This window comes from Achroia grisella, unplaced genomic scaffold, assembly GCF_030625045.1.
Source record: "Achroia grisella isolate CSIRO2021 unplaced genomic scaffold, CSIRO_AGI_Agris_v1 utg544, whole genome shotgun sequence".
Classification (NCBI taxonomy): Eukaryota; Metazoa; Arthropoda; class Insecta; order Lepidoptera; family Pyralidae; genus Achroia; species Achroia grisella.
In genome coordinates, this window is record NW_026712929.1 from 2,885,839 (window position 1) to 2,900,616 (window position 14,778).

Here is a 14,778-nt window from a genome sequence, read left to right on the forward strand (position 1 = left end):
CGTCCGCGGTAGAAACAATAGCTGGATCACATGCAAATAACACCAATTAGAATCGTTACATAGGAAAGCTAAAGAAAAATGCAAAGAGGACGAAACACAAATTCAATTTAAAATGAGATCCGTCTACGTTCCGCTCGGGTCCACGTCGATCGGGGCGAAATTGAAAAAAAGAAAAAAGAGGAATAAATAAAAATAGAGATCCCGCTACAGCGCAAGTCTCCGTTGAAATGAAAATAAAACAGCAAAAAGCTTTTTGTGGACGAAATAAATTAAAAAGTGTGTCGCGATTGTGCGGAGCACCGGTGACTGTTTCGCTGTACTCTGCTCGCCCGATGCTCGTATCGACTATTTTTGATTGCTTTTGTCATAACGATTCTGTTTTACACATCATATTGTTTATATATAATATAATGTATAAAACATAAACACTTTGAACTTTTTTTACGACCGGATATAGAGAAGCCACAACATATAACTTTCGTTTATGTTAACTGCTGTTCAAAATAGTAATATTAGTCTGATCGAAATAAAATATTCCTTGAAGTATTTTCTTTCACGATATATCTATCATATGTATTTTATTTACTTTAAAAGAATATTTTTATTTTATAACTTTTTAATTTTAATCAGTAAGAAGATAGGTCAATTACAACTACAAGAAAACCGACCTTCTACTTACTTTGATTAAATCTGATGCATTATTATAACTTAATATACACATATATAGAAACAAACAAATGACAATGAATTATATCCAAATGAAAATTTGTATAGTCAAAATTAATGATCTGCGCAAACTTCTAGCAACTAGTTCAAACATTAGATAGTTCTCCACTTACCAAGTTACTAATGCATCCAAGAATCGGTAGGCATAAACATCGGGGGAAGTTTTACCTAAAATTATATTTGTGGGTCGTCACGCTTTTCCGGGGGTAGGTATAGGGTGAGGGAGGCGATTAGAGGGGTCCTTTGTGAGCTCGCCGTAGGTGGCGGTTGGTCTCTATTTATAGGTATGATCTAATGGACATGCAGACGAATTCTGTCCAGGTCCTATCTATTACTTATCTCTATGACAGTATGGATCAGTCTCTACTTCTCGACTCCAGATGTTTATTTTTTTATGTCAGATATACTTTGGATAATTTTTTATAATTAAATTCTTTAAAAAATTCTTTATCTTGTGGGTTTATTTCAGCACTTATGATTAGGATAATTCAACTTTACAGTCGTTCATCTTTTCAAAGTAGTATTTATAAAACTATATAGCTATTTCTATACACATAGAAATAGTAATATATAATAATACATGCGTAATATTTACTTAGGTTATTTATTAAAAGTGCATGACTATGATTTTACTAACATATTTTTTTTGTTCACTCGATTTGAATAAAAAACCTGTATTAAACATATCTAAAATGTTGATATATCTTTAGAGGTAATCTAAAATGTTATGATGTATATTCATAATATAGTATTTTTAACTTTGATCTATCTCAGACAACAAAATCATGATAATTGAACATGATAATTCTTGAGCAATGTTTTTAAAAGTATAAAAGCCTGCGGCGTATTGTTTCTATATAAAGCTGTAATCACGTTAACGGCATTTAAAAATGATTTATTACTAACCACTATATAAAATCATTAATAATGATTTGAGAGTGTAGTATTTATTATACGTTGATAAAACTGACTGATGCAGTTTTATTTTTTTGCGTAATATAGGTGTATTACATGAAATAATATAATGTTTTCATAAAGATTCATTGATTATAGGTAACAATCATAGCAAAATTATTATATTATAATTTATTCAGATACATAGTTATATTAAGAACAAATTAATACTTTCAATTGCTGTATTAAATTAATGTTGGATCGCACTACGCATAGGGGTCTTTTCTAATCCGACCAGCACTTAAGTTGTGGAGGCAATCGGGCGTTATACGCATTTCTAGCATTTACGTTAGTTTTCTGTTCTAAAACTAAATTTACGTACCTACTGCGGACCGCCTACAACGAATTAGTTATATTTAGTTATCAGGAATTTCCTTACCTCCACCGCATACATCATACCGTTGTTTTTGTACCGGAATACTGAAAGACTTCAATGCAGATTTAAATATATAAGTAGCAAAAATAATTAGGCAATCTCGTAGACACAGGTATAAGCCATTTTTAATATAATAGGAGTGCGATTCACTTATCAGTAATATAAAATGATAATAAAGGTATAGAGTACAAAATTACTTGGCAACCTGTCTAAAATGGAATAGGTACCCGTTCAGGGACAGCAAATGTAACCTGTAGGCCTGTCAAGCCGTCTCCAGAGGAAGCATCCAAAGAAACCATTTACGGCAAGTTGGGGGCTATCCCGACAACAAAGTTTGGAAAGAATTTTTAATCAGGCGGCGTCTCGGCGCGCGGGGGTGTACGGGGCGGCGTCGCGGCGGCGCGGCGGCAGTACGCCGCGCGCGGCCTCGGCGCCGCCCGCCCAGTAGCCCGGTCGCGAACTCAGTCGTCGCGATGCCACCCGCGACCTCGCGCGACCGAACTGCGACCGACGCGCGACCGCACGCGACCACGCACCCGCTCTGAACTCGCGCGCGATCACGCACGAAACTGAATAAGTTCGACAAATCCTCCTCTTACCTGGACCACTATATAGACGAACGTCTCACAGTGATAGTTCTTTTCGTTTACTAGTACAAAATTGTAAAATATCTTCAGTAGACAGATAAATAAATTAGTATTTTTTATTGTTAAAGTACAAATATGTAATATAGCGGCACCGTAGCGTCTATAGTTTATCTACGAATAAATACAGGGTCAGTTTTGTATGAATTCAATGTGATTGTAGTTTAAGGCGCTGATTTGAGATCGTCACTGTTCAAACCGCTTTACATAAGATTAAGGGCAGTAATTTTAGGTAAGTTTTAATTCAACACGTTAGATGAATATCCTATATTATATATATTGAAATTTCATCATATTAATTTTATTAATATATCAACACGACGCCAATACAAAACCAAAACAAACCATTTATCTTGCACACTGAGTGCCAAGTGATACCTTTGCATCGGCGACTGTATAAAAGCTCTGCAGGCGTAGAAAGGATACGTATTCCTCTCTTCAAGACACCGCTATGATTTAAGGGCGGTAGCAAAGTCCTAAATCACGTTAGATAGCGGAGGCGAGTGCTCGACAAGACTTCAATACGCGCAATCCGCAAATTGTTTGTCTCGCGCCTAACAATTTAAATTTAGAACGAACAAATGCCGATCGTAAATCGAACGCTCCGCAATTGTTTTGAATACAGCCGCGAAACTTAGCAGCACACAGAAATTCAATGAACGTTGTGTATTCGCGTCGAAAGTTTGATTAATCGCTTGTATTCGGTTACTGGTTTGCATTTTGCGTTTTGCCTAATGTTTTATACTTTAATAAATCGCTGTATGGAATACCCTATATAACTGATCCTGCGACTCATTAGCGTTTTAAAGCTTTATAAGAAGAAGAAACGGAAACTATATTTTCTTGTTCAACATCAATAAATTACTCCACTAAAAACTATTCAAAACAATAAAACATGGACATAATGCAGTCTTGGTTTCGAAGTAGGAAAATGAATAGATATTCGTATTCTCACATACACATTACCTAATTTGCAGTTTAATGTTCTATTAGCTAGATTCCATCCAACCCATGAGAATTGCTCGCGTCAGAATTGTCTGGAAAAATTACAGTATATCATTGTACAAAATAAACAATGATATTAGATAAGAAACAGTTTAAGATAGTATAGTACATGCTTTTTTTTATCATCCGTATATCAATTATTCTGTTATTGTAGATAAAGAGTGATTATTGCATGAGAAATAGAATATTTATCATCAATGAAATTAAAGATTTAAAAAATAGTGAGTGAGAACTAATGACATTATACACGATATTAAAAACAAAGATCTTAAAACTACAAATAAAGAAGAACTAAAAAGATTTTGTTCTTACAATTTTTGTTCATATCTGCTTAAAGAATAGCAAACCACTAAATCATTTTTCGGTCTTTTGTTCAAAGGTACAAAAGAAGTGATACGAGTCTAGTTTTTATCTTTTGGACGCGTGGGCCTAACGGTAAAGCTTATTACAATATTACGAAAGTTTCCAAAAACGGTAACAATGGTGGTACGTGAATGGTCTTGCGCAAGTTGCCTCATTTTGTTTTTGTTCACGACTTTTCGTGAATAGTTCGGCGTTGTCATTTCTAAGACAGTGTCATGGGGTGGTCGCGTTGGTGAAATCGGAATGTTGTATAGAATAAAACAGAAAAGAAGTTATTGAACTTGTAAACTGTATAAATTTGTATGTCTAACACTATAACAAGATTAACAATTCCCTTTAAAATGTAAAGTTTTTTTTTGTAATTAGTATCGTAAACAAGCTGACAGCCCACCTGATGGTAAGTGGTAACTGTCGCCTATATACTACTATCACTATTCATGCGTAGCTATTCCGAAGGATTAAGATTTCATGCCTATTCTTTTATCTTGTAATTTTATTGCCTAATCTCACTCTCCAACGCAGTTTACAAATAAAAAACTAAGTAATAAATAACAAAAATAATCTTGGTACCGTAACATGGCGTTCAGAAATAATACCTTATAGTTTTCATTAAACATAAAAAATAATTATTTTATTTATCCTTATAACTCATCTTATGATATTCTAGATTTCCCTCAGATTTAGCATATTCTGTTTTGAGATAGAAAAAGAGTTATTATTATGAACTTATAAGTATTCTTCTATTTTAAAACAAAAAATTATGACGTCTTATTCTAGAACGCATATTACTAAGTAAAAAGATGATGTGAGTATTGCTCGCACAAATCGGTATAGAGCTTATTTCAAGAATTAAGTTTGTAGTACGGGATCCTTGAGATTTCAAACTAAGAATAGTGCCTTACAATTATATTCCTATTATTTATTTGGATATTTGATAACTTTGTAACATTTGGGAAATAAGAATATAAAGATTGAAATACAGGAATAACAATAAAAGGAATAATTTTATATAGGTTCTATTACAATTATGTATTCAGGTACTCACATCGACTTATCAGTCATAACACGTTGGGCAACGCAGTCTCACAGTCTGAGAACTCTGGAGCCGTGACCTCGTTACAACTACGTCGTATTTTTATTTTCTAGTCCAATTTCCTTTCGGACCGTGTCTAAACTTCATAAATTTAACGACTTCCACGTTTCGAAACACTTTCCAAATGGTCAATTTCGCACGCTTTTACGAAACATGTCGTATTAAGTATTTTTCTCAACATTACCGTATAAATACATTAAGCGTCCATTGAATATTTTTTGATCGATATATTATAGAATATAAAATCTTAGGTATTTAACGTTAGCATTAAAAAATAAAATTATAGTTTAAGAAAAATCGGTAACCGGTGTTTCTTTTAAACTACAATTTTATTTGCTTTTATATAGTTATGTTTGTCTACGAAATCATCATCAAACTTAACATATTTAGTACATTTATTCATGTAAATCCATAAATTATATATCCATAAATAGATCCAATAATTATCCAAATCCAATCCAATAATTATCCATAAATAGACAGGATAGAGGATAAAAGCGTATTCTACTTGTATGTGTAATGTGTAATTTTCTTGTTTGCTTTTTTCTTTAGTTTTGCCAAAAAATCATGTATTCACATCATACAATAACCACATATTCAATCTAATTATTGTTTTTATTACACAAAAACAATATGGTATCACTATACAACTACTGCCATTTACGTCTGTGTCCATGTGACATAAATCATTCTTGAAACGAGTAATTAAAACACTGGTGTACACCAGAATCAGGCGTTTCAAATTTACGCGGCTAGCAGTCATGCAAAAATACTATGTGATATTGCACGAAGCAAGTACCTACATAGTCACAAAATATGGAAATAGTGTTGAATAAAAAAAATTCTACGTCACATTTAAGGGATTGTGATATAAAATAACAAATTGTTATATATATTATATATTTAGTTGAATCAGCTTAAAAATAGATCGTTTGTAAAGTATTTATTGCATATCGTATATGAGCAATATAAAAGCACGTATTAAAATATATAAATCTTACGACTTTCCATTCGGTCAACATATTGCCTAAGGTAAACACCTTAAAGATAAAATTATATATTACAAAGATAAGTAATAATTAATATTCTAATTTTAATTTTTTTATTCATAATTTATACATTTATAGAAGAATAAGTTATGTTCATTATGGTACGTATATACAGCGTTCTTTATTTGCTTTAGTTTTGAGTTTTGTTTAGGTACTTTAAAAAATCCCGTTTATACTTAGAAGATGTACCTAGAATATTGAACTATTGCTGTTTATACATAGTTTTTTTTATGCAAATTACTTAATAAATATATTTATAATATTTTTCAATAAAATAGGCTACATTTAAAGTTTAGATAAAAAAACTGTCAGTGTAAATAATTACGTGTTAAAATTGCCAGTTCTCTCATTGAAACAACCTATAAAACAAGCAATTACAGCGGTTTAATCTCAATATGCCAATTAAGGTCGATGTTACGAGTGCATAAGTATAAAAGGTGGTTGCCGGAGCGGGCCGTAAGTGGATCGTAAAGCAGGATTTAATGGCCCAGCTGACTGCCGAGGGATTCCCTACACTTGCGCACTTCACTTTTTACTACGACTGTTCATATTCTTCTTATGTTTGTAAACACATTGTGTACATTCTTTAATATTCGTTTTTAGCTTCACTAGTGATATCCGTTACTCTATACAAGACTATTTTTAAAACGAGAACTATCTATGTATTAAATTAGGATATAATTATAATTTATTCGTTTAACATAAATTTATGCTATCCGACCTTATATACGTAACTTTATATAATACTTCTATTATAATGTTTATCTATGTAGATTTAAATTTTTAATATTGATTTGGGTTTCATGTTCTTAATATTACCTTTTGATTTAATTATGCCTCCCGATTAGTTAAGATTAGGAAATTCGCATGCGTTACGTGGATGAGTCACAAGGAAATGGACAGTATATTTATCTTTCTGTATATTTCTATCCTAAAAAATACCTTGTTCAAAAACCAATGACGATTTTCTTTACTTGCGTAGATATTATTTTTTTCTACTTTAGTATTATAATATGTAAACAATCAGTGATTTCGTTTGAACAAATTTTCACCCCTTATTTCATTCTGTTCCAGATTATTTTTTGAGATAAAGACAATCCGTCCGTGTGATATTACCTATCTTTATATCTAATAATTTAGTGATGAAAATGTAACAAATAGAGAAACAGATTCGTATTTATTATATTAGTATTGATAAAGATGCTTAAATCTCTATATTTAAATCATATACCTAATATTTATAATCACAAGTTATTGCAAGTAATATCTACTCTAAAGAACTTCACTGAATCCTTTGATCTGTCATATTTCTTCTATTCGGCTAAATTGTTATTGTTATCTTAACGGTTGCTTTCAATATTGTATGCTGTGGTTTGATAAACTTGCAATTAGCTAACCGCAGAAGATACACTGGCATGTTAATGAGTCACATGTGTCACATTACTATGTTTAAGTTTCTTTTCGTTTTGGTATTAAAACATTGTCAAAAAACCAATGACGTATGTTCTTTAGTTTTATAGATACTGAATGTCTATTCCGCAGTTATGAAAACATTTTCATTATCTCGTAACTTTACTTGTCAATTTTTGAAACATTAAAGAGTTTTAATGTGATTTTCTTCATACGAAAAATTACTTATAGTTTTTTTATTAATTTATTAATATAAGTATAAAAAATAAGTATAAAGGAGCATATATTGCAAGCCCATGATATACCTTTATTATTACCATTAGGCATTATACAGACACTGGTATTAAATTCATCATCAAAGTTCGACTTGTCATAAAAATATAATATATGATAATCAACGAGAAAATTTTCATTTTTATTCTCATTTATTCAACAGTTATGCAATGAATGTTTGTCCGTTTGTACTCAACAGAATGTATAAAGACATTCATATGGCTTGTAATGTTATTGCCCCTATAAATTATGTTTACTATAGCATGACCTGTAACTTTATTTCTTTACCGGACACTTTTTACAAGGCGTATATTCAATTTATTTTTACGACTACCTTACAATCCAATGTTCTGTTAGTACGTGTATGTATGCTATAATGTTATAAAATTGTACTGTCTTGTAATAATTGTTAATAGTTTTAAGAGCGTTAATTATTTACGGATGAGATAAGGTAGTGAAATTACAGGATAAAACTTATAACTTTTTACTCCCGTGATAATGAGATGTCCATACTGTTAATGTATAATATATGTAGACGACGGTTACCATTTACCATCAGATAATTCGTTAGCTTGTTTGCTATACCAATTATATAAAAAATGCAGATATAATGTCAATAACATGTAGCATTGAAGTCAATTCTATTGATTTCATCAAACACTAATTATGTTTTTGTTAGTGTGTTATTGTTGTGACCATACCTATACCTATTATTAGGTGATTGGAATCAGGGGTTTTAATCTATTTGAATGAACATCAAATTATAGCATTTAATGAATTTAGTTTGATTTATTCCCACAAATCAGACTTTTAAGTTTCTATGGCAATTATGGCATTTTGTTTAATCTTTAAATTTTCCAAACGCTTATTTTGTTGCTTATTTTGTTGTTACATTCAGATAATTGTGAACAGTTAAAGAAAATTATAAGTCTGGCTTTATATATAAAATGTCTCTAAAATCTATCGAATGAAGTTTCAGTTCTGCGAGTACAAATCTAATAATGATATTTTCACTCATAACAAAACTGGGGAAATCGAGTAGCACGTAATTTAAGAACTGTACGAAGGTTTAACTGAGTAGGAACATTTTCGTTCAATTCCAGCTACTTGCTATGCAGAGCGGCATGGCTAGCCCTGATTTTTGCCCGTCGTTGTCGACACTGAGCCCGAAATGTATTAGTGGATTTAACGCCTACAGAATAGGGACCCAAATCGAACTGTTTGTGACGGGAATTCGCTATTAGTGATCCGATATTCGGCTATTCATAAATTGGAAGATAGGTTACATTCTATTGGTACCAACCTAATTTAAAAAAAATGTATTAAAATATTAGTTGTTGTTGTTTATTACTTATTTATGAATATCTTTATAAGTATAATAATATCGTTAACACAGATTTCATCATTATTCAAGGGCTGTGTATAATCGGCAATGAGAAATATGAACCAATTTCCCGTCAGATATTAGTGATTTTTTATTTATAGTAAGTTGTAATAATAGCTATATAATATATTATATTATATCTTTACTGTAAGTGGGAACACAACTACTATTTTAATAAAAACTAAATACTAGTAAAAAATGTGTATTTTTCCCAAAAGCGGCCCACAGTGAGAAGGTAACAAAACAAATATTCAAAAGTGACATATAAAAAATATAAAGTTTATAAAAAGAATGGTAGACAAGCTGTAGACAAACAATATCTATATAATTAATACATAATATCTATAACATGATTTCAAATTGAATTAAATATTAATTTAAATAAATTGGATAATATTAATATCAAGCAATGTGGACATCTCATTTGTCTGCGATGCATTTATTGTTTTACTTTTCAAATTGCCATAACGTATACTTCTTTTATACAAAAGTATATTACTACCAATATTGTGTAGGATACATTAAAATATTAAGAATGAGTTTATGTTTTAATATTAATTAAATTTATTTATTTATTATTTATCATAACGTGACTGCGTTGCAGTAACAAAACAGAATACCGTATACATAATTCACTGGCAGCATTTAATTTACATCTATTACGTTACATATTTCATAACATCTATCTAATTTTTTAACTTAAACGTTATAAATTAATAAGATTAATGTGTATTTATAATTAACCGTGCTCACTTACATATTAATTTCGTAAGGTAATTTCTTTATGAAAACCCGTTATCAGGCTAAAACGAGTCGTTTAATCTTTTTGGACGCCACACACGTTGTTTTCGCCGTTGACCGTCTACTTCTATATCAATGTACTGTTTACTCAAGCGTTGCATTACTCACGCAGCTTCCTATCCAACCAATTTGTGGAGGCCATCCCTTTAAATTGCTTTTCATTTTTCATGGAACTTTTCGAACGGCGATTGTTATCAGAATCGAAATTGAGAATAGTTCGCTTATATCATGTTACGGTTTACTGCGATTTTTACTATGTGGTTTTGTTGTGAATTTAAAAAATTAAAAAAAAATTGTTTACGATAACCTATGTGTTAAAAATAAATAATGCTTATGTTATTGCCTAGAATAAATTTGTAACCGCAATAATGTGTTTTACGATGATACTTAAAAAATATAGGACCAAAAATATTGAAATATTTTTTGCACAATCTGAAATATAAGTCAGTTTTAATTGATTTATATAAATTAGAGTAAATCGCAAGTGTAAAATGGTTAAACAAAAACGTTATCTAAATCTAGAAATGTAAAGCTCAGTGCTAAGCTTAAAGCTAGTTTCTAGTCCTAGGTACCTACGTGTGAATATACAAATAGTAATATGAATTCGAATTGCCTTGCCAGATCATGCATTATTCGATAAAAATAAATAATATGACAAAAACCAGTAGCGAACAGTTATTCTTTCCTCGATGCCCTAATGCGATGTTATCTGGGAGACGGAAGAAGGGACTGTGTCGGCGCGCTTTGCCACTTAAATCGAGGCTATTTATATCTACAGAGGGACCCTTCAGACGATAGATTGGATGGACAAAGCTTAACATCTGTCTGTTAATTCGAATGTCGAATACCGAATTTGATTTGAATTTGGAATATCGCCACATTTTATTTTTAATTTAGAAAATTAAAAATGTTTTGCATACATCTATTTTAATGAAACTTTTTATTCTTTCTGTCCAATTAAAAGTATTGGTTTGTAATTAGTAACTCGTAATATTTTTAATGTTATTACATACTAAAGTGCTATCAAGGTTATGTTAAGTCATTAAATAACTAATATACCAATTGAATCTACATAATGTAACCAACCTACCAATTAACAAATGAAATGTATATTCTATTAGTCCAAGTTAGCTTTTAAGTGTACTGCACTATAGTAATATAATTAACCTATATATATATCAATGTGATATAATATATTGTGAGAACATATGACACTGACACTGCAATAAATTTCCGCTGACAGACGAACTAAGAGCACAGAATACATAGTATAAAAAGACTCTGTATTCATAGAGAGGCAGGCCAACAGCATTAGAGTAAAACGAATAGAGAGGCATTTATTAAAAACAGATGCCGAATTAACTATTAAGTAACTGCTACTGTTACATACGGTCTTTGTTTTTAGTATCTATATTCATAACTTATCGCTAACATTGGCTTATGAAACACATGCCTATAATATAATTTATTATTTTATTTTATTAATTAAAATGAAGATATATTTGAAAATTACAACTTATTTTTATATTTATTTTTTGATTCCATTACGGATACTTTCCTAAAGAACATTGATTTAAATATATACCTAGTAGAAATCATATATATAAAATCGTAAAGTTGATTATTTTTTTTATTTTTATACCTACTAATAATTTATATCTTTTTTTTTCAGGTATGTCCAATGATATCTAAAACGAAGAGAAATACAATACATTTATAAAATATGTAAGTGATAATATATATCGAATACAAAATAATAAATTAATACCTATATTCACACAGTCGTTCACTTTTCGTCATGCATTTATGATGACAATAGAAACAAAATAAAAGCCACTAGAATCCGGAATCTCTTGTGCAATTCGATTTCACAAAATCTTTTTAGACACAAACTGCATCGAGAAAACCGTTGAACTTTTACACAAAAGCACTCAGGTACACCGATAGGTAGGGCCGTTTATAGAATAAGATAGAGTCTTATCCGACGCGTGGGACGGAGATACGACGATGGCGGGTGTGTGAACAAGACAGTTGTATGCAACTCACTTGCGCCCTTACAAAGCTTAGAGCTCAGCTGTCTGCCCAGAGCGGTGATGTTTGAAACACGGGACAGGCGGAGCTTACCTACAAATCACTCAATGTCACATTTTGACATTTGAGATATTAGGTCTTTTTTTCTATAACGCCGCCACCTCTTGTTTCTTCGTACGCTTTTAGGTAGGTAATACCAGTATCCCATTGACGACATTTTCTCTTAATTAGAAGTGCGTGTGGCGTCTTAAATGTTTGTTAGATTCCGATAAAAAAACCTGATAGAAATAACTAAGTTCAATCACATATTAGGAATTCACACGCCTCGTTATAACAGTCATAAAGTTTACAGCGTGGTCGACGCCATCAATTTTAACCACTTCGAATCGAATTGTGTAGTACGAGTTTTGACGAACAAAAATAGATAGACCTGCTTTCAATATCGACTGATATATATGTGAAGAGGGTTCACAATAATTTGACATAGACCCAAATAAAATGGTCGGTCATGCTTCGAGGAAGTGGGCTCGAACTGTTCAAATGAGGTCATAAAAGTCCCGCTGAGTGACGTCTCTATACTGTGTTGTGCTAATCATATTTTTACGGCCCACATAAATTACCCATACAAAAAAGTCCGTAGGAAATCGAACGACACGCACAGACGACCACATATTTTTTTTTTTATTATAAAAAATGTACTCAGAAACTCATTAGATACATTTAATAAGTCATTATTTTGGTTCGCATTAAAAATTAATAAAAAAGATACTAAGAATTGAAACTTCTGATGAAATGAGAAAATAACAATAAGACTTTAAATTTGATTTCTTATTCCATGACTCTATATTTTAAATCTAATTTCTTATTGCATTTGAGACAGTCTTCTTTATTATTATTAAACCAAGGAACCAGAGGTAAATAATGTTTTGAGCATGAGTGTTACTCTAAGTTAATAGTTAAGTTTATATTATCTTTTAATAAAAGGATCAGTGCAATGAGGCCAGTTATGCATTCTATGAACTATATTGCCTATTAATATCACAGCTCTCAGTGTAAATGCATACAAAATATATTTTAAGCTTGAGATAGCGTTCTATAAATTGGAGGAATTAATGGCCAATAATATAAAACTTACAGATATGTTTTAACTGATTGGCAAATGTAGTATCATTACTTTTTAAAAATATACCGATAATTTTTTTTGTAAAATAAATGTAGTCTCAATATTTTTATTACTTACAATTAATTTGTAATATACATTATGGGAAACAAATGTTTTAACTTTTAAAGGCACGTTTAAAGAAATCAACTAGACAATGCCACATTATTTGTATAAAATTACACAAAACGTCCAAACATGCAAGAGACACAATAACCCCGGCTTTGTTTGCATAATTAATTCTTGCCCAAAACCCAAAAATGTTCGACCGCATGGTCTCGTAGACCCGCACTTACCGTTACACTCATAAACACAGCGGGCAACAGAATAAGACCGTTCATACGACTTAGCGTATGATCATTATCGCTCTTATAACTTAGCATTAAAGTTTAATTTAAACTTCAACAACAACACCAATAAATGAGTTCCAAAAAACAAGGTTTGTTTCACGCATTCTAATTCTATTTCTATTTTTTTCTTTAACATAATAGAAAAGACAGTTCTTGTCATGAATTATAAGTATAATTGCGTAAACCGCTATTATTCCTTTTTCGTTTTGTGAAAAATAATTATTTTTCGTTGTTTTAAGATGCCGTAAATTACAAGTTTTTGTAGTAAGAATATTATAAGAAATGTTACTTTTTACAAATACAGTACATAAAACTTGTGCAATAGTAATATTTATATGAACGAGTGTACGGTATTACTGAATACGTTGAGTATGGTAAGCTGATAATTTGGATGATGTCAAGAGTCAAATCACAAAAATAGAATATTTATCTACTATGCTGATAGTCGTATATTTAGTTTACCTATATTTAGTTACTTGTAAACAGTGATAACATTGTTGTCATTGCATGCTTTATTACGTCACTATGAAAGTAACGCGATATAGATAGCAGAATACAAAATTTATCAAACTACCTGTTTTATATAAACAGGTAGTTTGATAAATTTTATATCAGAAAAGAATATCAGATAATATTACAGAATATGGTAACATTTTTGTATTGAAATAAAAAAAGTCTATATCTGTTCAAAGTTTAAACCTAAATTTTTCTGATGATAGTCATAATTTTCCATCATACTAAGTAGGTACTGCATGTGTAATATTTCATCGTAGATACAGAAAAAAATCTTGTAAATTTTCATATACATTTAGTGAAAAGCTGTTAATTTTTTATTACAAACAGACACTGCAATTTGATTTACTTGTATAAATTTTTATATGGGACTATTCTCACCTAGGGGTTTAAAAACATATTTAAAATATATAGGTATACAATAGATAAGGATTATATTTATATACAGACACGCATTGGACTTGCGTTTAATTGCATGCGTGTATTGTACTGATGCTTAAATTAACATCAAAGGCTACCTTACATCTTAGCGCGCACGAAGCTAGAAATAGTCCGCCCTATCTGATCCTAGAACAGTATATTTTGTTACGCCTGTGTACTTTTATTTCCACATACGTCGTGTGACGAAGGTTTTCTAATATAGTCGC

At 30.9% G+C, this 14,778-nt stretch overlaps 1 protein-coding gene across 4 annotated transcripts in view; it reads left to right on the plus strand.

Annotated features, from left to right (window-relative positions):
• Positions 1-14,778, plus strand: part of LOC131847933 (homeotic protein antennapedia-like) — a 205,887-nt gene that overhangs the window by 119,390 nt on the left and 71,719 nt on the right. The window contains exon 1 of one of the 4 annotated variants that reach the window (XM_059197658.1): positions 2,483-2,932. The exons of 2 other annotated variants lie outside the window; for them this stretch is intronic. The gene's annotated coding sequence lies outside the window, so the exon portion shown is untranslated. Of the gene's footprint in view, positions 1-2,482; positions 2,933-11,750; positions 11,804-14,778 lie in introns of those variants that run through there. One more of the 4 variants, XM_059197660.1, reaches the window with a different exon arrangement.